This window comes from Ricinus communis, chromosome 4, assembly GCF_019578655.1.
Source record: "Ricinus communis isolate WT05 ecotype wild-type chromosome 4, ASM1957865v1, whole genome shotgun sequence".
NCBI lineage: Eukaryota > Viridiplantae > Streptophyta > Magnoliopsida > Malpighiales > Euphorbiaceae > Ricinus > Ricinus communis.
In genome coordinates this window covers 19818827-19826529 of record NC_063259.1, presented here as the reverse complement: position 1 = coordinate 19826529, position 7703 = coordinate 19818827, and positions in this window count along the sequence as shown.

Here is a 7703-nt window from a genome sequence, read left to right as displayed (position 1 = left end):
TTTTTAAAATGAGAAAAAAAAACCGTGTAACAGTGATATATTTGTGAGTGTGAGAAAATTACTCCATAAAAAGGGTATATTTACGAATATGAGAAAACAACCCTGTACGAGGGTTATATTTGTGTGTATGAGAAAGCAACCTCGTAAAAGAGATATATTTTTTAATATGAGAAAATAGACCCGTAAGAGGGGTATATTTGTAAATATTATAAAATAATCCTATAAGAGGGGTATATTTGTGAGGGTGACAAAACTACCCCGTAAAAAGAGTATATTTACGAATATGAGAAAACAATCTTGTAAGAAGGGTATATTTATGAGTTTGAGAAAACAACCCCGTAACATAGGTACATTTGTGAGTATGAAAAAATAACTCTATAAAAGGTGTATTTCTTTTAATATGAGAAAATAATCTCGTAAGAGAGGTATATTTGTAAGTATGAGAAAACTACCCTGTAAAAAGAATATATTTATGAATATGCGAGAACAACCCCGTACGAGGGGTATATTTGTGAGTATGAGAAAGTAATCCCATAAAGGGGCTATATCTTTTAATATGAGAAAACAGCCCCGTAAGTGGGTTATATTTGTAAATATAAGAAAATAACCCCATAATAAGAGTATATTTGTGAGTTTGAGAAAATAACCCCGTAAGGGGAGCGTAATTGTCAGTATAAGAAAGAAAGCCCGTAAAAGTTGTACATTTTTTAATGTGAGAAAACAACCCCATACAAGTGGTATATTTGTGTGTGAGAAAACTACCCGTTAAAAAGGGTATATTTATAAATATGAGAAAATAACCCCGTACAAGCAGTATATTTGTGAGTATGAGAACTGAACCCCGTAAAATGGGTATATTTATGAATATGAGAAAACAACCTCGTAAGGGGGATTTGTTTATGGATATGAGAAGATAATTCCGTAAAAAGGGTATATTTGTTCATATAAGAAAACAACCCCGTAAGAGGGACATATTTGTTAGTATGAGAAAACAATCCGTAAAAGGGGTATATTTGTCAATAAAAGAAAACAATCCCGTAAGTAGAGTACAGTTGTGAGCATGAGAAAACAACACTGAAAACAGGGTATATTTATAAATATGAGAATATAATCCCGTAATAAGGCTATATTTTTTAGCATGAATAAACAATCTTGTAAAAAGAGTACATTTGTGAGTATGAGAAAACAACCCGTAAAATATGTACTTTTTAATATTAGAAAACAATCCCGTAAGAGTGGTATATTTGTGAGTGTAAGAAAACTACCTTATAAAAAGTGTATATCTATGAATAATGAGAGAACAACCCCGTGTAACGGATATATTTGTGAGTATGAGAAAGCAACCCCGTAAAAGGAATATATTTTTTAATACCAGAAAACAATCCCGTAAGATGGGTATATTCGTAAATATTTGAAAATAATCTCGTAATAGGTGAATATTTGTGAGTATGAGAAAACAACCCCATAAGACGAATATAATTGTGAGTATGAGAAAATAATCTTGTAGAAGCAGTATATTTTTTAATATGGGAAAATAACCCTATAAAAGAGGTATATTGGTAAGTATTAGAAAACAACCCCGTAAAAGCTGTACATTTTTTAATATTAGAAAATAACCCCGTAAAAGTGGTAAATTTATGAGTATGAGAAAATTACCCCGTAAAAGAGGGTATATTTATGAATATGAAAAAATAACCTCGTACGATCGGTATATTATGGGTATGAGAAAGCAACCCCACAAGTGGACTATATCTTTTTAATATTTGAGAAAATAGCCTCGTACGAGGTTATATTTGTAAATATTAGAAAATAACCCCGTAATAAAGATATATTTGTGAGTATGAGAAAACAACTCTATAAGTCGAATATATATTTGTGTGTTTGAGAAAACAACCCTGTAAAAAAGTGGTATATTTTTTAATATGGAAAAACAACCCCGTAAAAGTGGTATTTTGGTAAGTATTAGAAAACATCCCCGTAAGAGGGGTATATTTGTGAGTGTGAGACAAGAACCTCTTAAAAAGGGTATATTTATGAATATGAGAAAATAATCTCGTACGAGGGGTATAATTGTGAGTCTAAGAAAGCAACCCCGTAAAAGGAATATATTTATGAATATCAGAAAACAACTGCGTACGAGGGGTATATTTATGAGTATGAGAAAACAACCCCGTAAAAGGTGTATATTTTTTACTATCAGAAAATAACTCCATAAGAGTGGTATATTTGTGAGTGTGAGAAAACTACCCTGTAAAAATGGTATATTTATGAATATGAGAAAATAATCCCGTAAGAGGGGGGATATATTTGAGAGTATGAGAAAGCAACCCCGTAAAAGAGGTATATTTATGAATATAAGGAAACAACCGTGTAAGACGGGTATATTTATGAGTATGAGAAAACAATCACATCAAAGGTGTATATTTTTTAATATCAGAAAATAACCCTATAAGAGTGGTATATCTGTGAGTGTGAGAAAACTATCCCGTAAAAAGAGTATATTTATGAAAATGAGAAAATAACCCTATAAGTAGGTTATATTTGTTAGTATAAGAAAATAATCCCGTAACATGGGTGCATTTGTGAGTATAAGAAAACAATATTGTAAAAGGAGTATATTATTTAATATGAGAAAACAACCCCGTAAAAGGGGTATATTTGTGGGTGTGAGAAAACTATCCCGTAAAAATATATATATATGAATATGAGAAAACAAGCTCGTGCAAGGGGTATATTTGTGAGTATGAGAATACAATCCCGTAAAAACGGTATATTTATGAATATGAGAAAATAACCCTGCAAGAAGGGGGTGTATTTATGAGTGTGAGAAAACAACCTCATAAAAGGGGTATATTTGTTAGTATAAGAAAACTACCCCATAAGAAGGGTATATCTATAAGTATTAAAATACAACCATGTAAGAGGGGTAGATTTATAAATATGAGAAAACAACCCCGTAAAAGAGGTCCATTTGTGAGTATGAGAAAGCAACCCTGTAAAAGAGGTATATTTATGAATATGAGAAAACAACCCCGTAAGAGGGGTATATTTTTTAGTACGAGATAACAACTAGTAAAAGGGGTGTATTTGTTAACATAAGAAAATAACTCTATAAGAGGGATGTATTTATTAATATTATAAAACAACCCCGCGACAAGGGGTATATTTGTGTATACGAAAAAACAACCCCATAAGAGGGGTATATTTCTTTTATAAGAAAATAATTATGTAAAAAGGATATATTTTTTAATATGAAAAAACAACCTTGTAAGAGGGGTATATTTCTTAGTATGAGATAACAACCCGTAAAAGGGGTATATTTGTTAATATAAGAAAATAACTCTATAAGATGGATGTATTTATAAATATTATAAAACAACCCCGTGACAAGGGGTATATTTATGTATATGGAAAAACAACCCCATAAGAGGGGTATATTTCTTTTATTAGAAAATAATTATGTAAAAGGGATATATTTTTTAATATGAGAAAGCAACCCCGTAAGAGGAGTATATTTGAAAATAATCCCTGTTACGGGGTTGTTTTATAATATCTATAAATATATCCCTCTTACGGGGTTATTTTCTCATATGAAAAAATATATCCCTTTTACAGAATTAATTTTTCATAAAAGAAATATACCCCTCTTATGGTATTGTTTTTCCATATACATAAATATACCCCTTTTATGGAGTTGATTTCTCATATCCACAAATATACACCTGTTACGGGGTTTTTTTTTAATATTTACAAATATACCCTCTTACGGTGTTATTTTCTCATATTAAAAAAATACACCTTTTACTAGGTTGTCTTCTCAAACTCACAAATGTACCGCTCTCACAGGGTTATTTTGTCATACTCATAAATATAAGCTGTTTATGCAGTTGTTTTATCATGGTCATAAGTGTACCCATGTTGCGGGGTACCTTTTAATATTTATAAATATACCCCTCTTACGGGGTTGTTTTCTAATATTTATAATTGTACACCTCTTATAGGGTTGTTTTCTCATATTTATAAATATATTTCTTTTATGGGGTTGCTTTCTCATACTCACAAATATACCGATAGTACGGGGTGGGTTTCTCATATTCATAAATATACCCCTTTTATGGGTTGTTTTCTCAGACTCACAAATATACTCCTCGTACGGGGTTGTTTTCTTATATTCATAAATATATCCTTATAACAAAGTTGTTTTCTTATACTCATAAATAAACCCTATAACCCTCTTATAGGGTTTTCTTTGTAATATTTACAAATATACTTCTCTTACGGAGTTGGTTTCTTATATGAATAAATATACCCATTTTACGGGGTTATTTTCTCATACTCACAAAAATATCTTACTTACGGAGTTATTTTCTCATATTCAGAAATATACCCATTTTACGGGGTTGTTTTCTCACACTCACAAATAAACCCCTCTTCCAGGATTATTTTCTAATATTTATAAATATATCCCTCTTATAGGGTTATTTTCTCATATGAAGAGATATTACCCATTTTTCGGGATTATTTTCTCGTACTCACAAATATACCATGCTTTTGGGATTGCTTTCTCATACTTATAGAATTATTTTATTATATTTATAAATATACCCCTTTTATAGGTTTGTTTTCTCATACTTACAAATATACCCCTGTTACGAAGTTATTTTCTAATATTTATAAATATACTCCTCTTACGAGGTTCTTTTCGCATATTAACAATGATACCCCTTTTACGGGGTTGTTTTCTCATATTAGTTGTTTTCTTAAAAATATACTCTTTTTACAGTGTTATTTTTTTATACTCATAAATATATCCCACTTACGGGTTTGTTTTCTCATACTCACAAATACACCCTTTTCTAGGGGGCTGGTTTCTCATAGTCACAAAGATACCTCTGTTACGGGGTTATTTTCTATTATTCACAATTATATCCCTCTTACGTGGTTGTTTTCTCATATTAACAAATATACCTCTTTTACGGGATTGTTTTCTTATACTCATAAATATACCTCTCTTACGGTGTTGTTTTCTCATATTCATAAATATACTCCTTTTACGTGGTTGTTTTCTCATACTCAATAATGTACCCCTCGTATGGGGTTGTTTTCTTATATTCACAATTATATCCTTTCTAGGGGTTGGTTTCTCATACTCATAAATATACCCAGGTTGTGCGGTTCTTTTCTAATATTTACAAATAGACCCATCGTACGGGGTTGTTTTCTTATATTCATAAATATATCACTTTTATGGGGTTGTTTTGTTATACATACAAATATATCCCTCGTGCGGGGTTGTTTTCTCATATTTTTAAAGATACCCTTTTTATGGGGTTGTTTTCTCACTCACAAATATACCCCTGGTACAATGTTGTTTTCTAATATTTACAAAATACACGTCTTATGGGGCTATTTTCTCATATTAAAATATATAGATCTTTTACAGGGTTGTTTTTACATACTCACAAATGTATCCCTCTTATGGAGTTGTTTTCTCATACTCATAAATATACCCCATCTACGAGGCTTCTCTCTCATACCCATAAATATACTCCTGTTACGAGATTGTTTTCTAATATTCACACATGTATCCCACTTTGGGTGTTGTTTTCTTATATTAACAAATATACTCCTTATACGGGGTTGTTTGCTGAGACTTAAAAATATTCCCCCTTACGGGGTTGTTCTCTTATAATCATAAATATACCCCTTTTATAAGGTTGTTGTCTAACGCTCACAAATATACCTTTCCTTCGAGATTGTTTTCTTATATTCATAAATATACCATTTTTACGGGATTGTTCTCTCGTATTATTATAATATTATTATAATAAATATAATTATTATATTATTAATAAAATTAATTTATTTAATTTTAATATTAAATTAAATATTAACTTAATGTTAATTTAGTATTAATTATCAATAATATAATAATATATTATTAACAATATCTATTATATTAATATTAAGTATTTATAGTTATAAATATTAATTTATATTATTTATTAATTATTAATAATATCATAATATATATTATATTAATATTAATTACTTATAATTATTTCTATTAGTTTATATTATTTATTAGTTTATTATACTATAAATATTTTATATTCATTACTAATTTAATTTAAAATCTAATATTATTAATTATTATATCTAAATATTATATATAAATTATATATCTAGTACATATAAATACTACAAATATTGTTATCATATATATAAATACCTCTTTTACAAAGTTGTTTCTCATACTCATAAATATACCTCTTTTACAGGGTTGTTTTCTCATACTCACAAATATACTTCTATTACTGTGTTGTTTTCTTATACTGGCAAATATACCCTTCTTACGGGGTTGTTTTCTAATATTTATAAACATACCCCTCTCATGGAGTTATTTTCTCATATTAATAAATATTACCCTTTTACGGGGTTATTATCTCATACTCATAAAAATACCCCTCTTACGAGGCTGTTTTCTCATATTCAGAAATATACCCCACTTCAAGGGTTGTTTTCTCACACTCATAAATAAATTCCTCTCCCGGATTTATTTTCTAATATTTATAAATATATCCCTCTCATAGGGTTGTCTTCACATATTAAGAGATATACTCGTCTCATATGGTTGTTTACTCACAAATATACTCCACTTTCGAGGTTGCTTTCTCATATATATATATATATACCTCTTTTATAATATTGTTTTCTCAAACTCATAAATGTACCGACTTACGGGATTATTTTCTTACAATCACAAATATATTCTTTTTACGAGGTTGTTTTCCCATACTTATAAATATACCCCTGTTACGGGGTTGTTTCCTAATATTTATAAATATACCCCTCTTACGGAGTGGTTTTCGCATATTAGCAAAGATACCCCTTTTACTGGGTTGTTCTCTCATACACAAAATATATCCCTTTTACGGGGTTGTTTTCTCATAAATATACCTCTTTTACGGGGTTATTTTTTTAATACTCATAAATATACTCCTCTTACGAGTTTGTTTCCTCATACTCACAAATATACCCTCTTTTTTCGGGGCTAGTTTCTCATACTTAAAAATATACCCCTATTAAGGAGTTGTTTTCTATTATTTACAACAATGACCCTCTTACGAGGTTGTTTTCTAATATTAATAAATATACTACTTTTACGGGTTATTTTCTCATACTCATAAATATATGCCTCTTACAATGTTATTTTCTCATAATCATAAATATACTCCTTTTACGTGGTTGCTTTCTCATACTTAGCAATATACCCCTTATACGGGGTAGCTTTTTCATATTCATAAATATATCCATTGTACGGGGATAGTTTCTCATACTCACAAATATACCCCTCTTAGGGGTTGTTTTCTATTATTTACAAATATACTCCTCTTATGAGTTTGTTTTCTCATATTAAGAAATATACACCTTTTACGATGTTATCTCAAACTCACAAATGTATCGCTCTCACAGGTTTGTTTTCTCATACTCATAAATATATCCCTCTTATGGGGTTGTTTTTCCATATACATAAATATACCCCTTTTACGGGGTTGATTTCTCATACCTATAAATATACACCTTTTACGGGGCTATTTTTTAATGTTTACAAATATACCCCTCTTACGGGGTTGTTTTCTCATTAAAAAGAATACACCTTTTACTAGGTTGTTTTCTAAAACTCACAAATGTATCGCTCT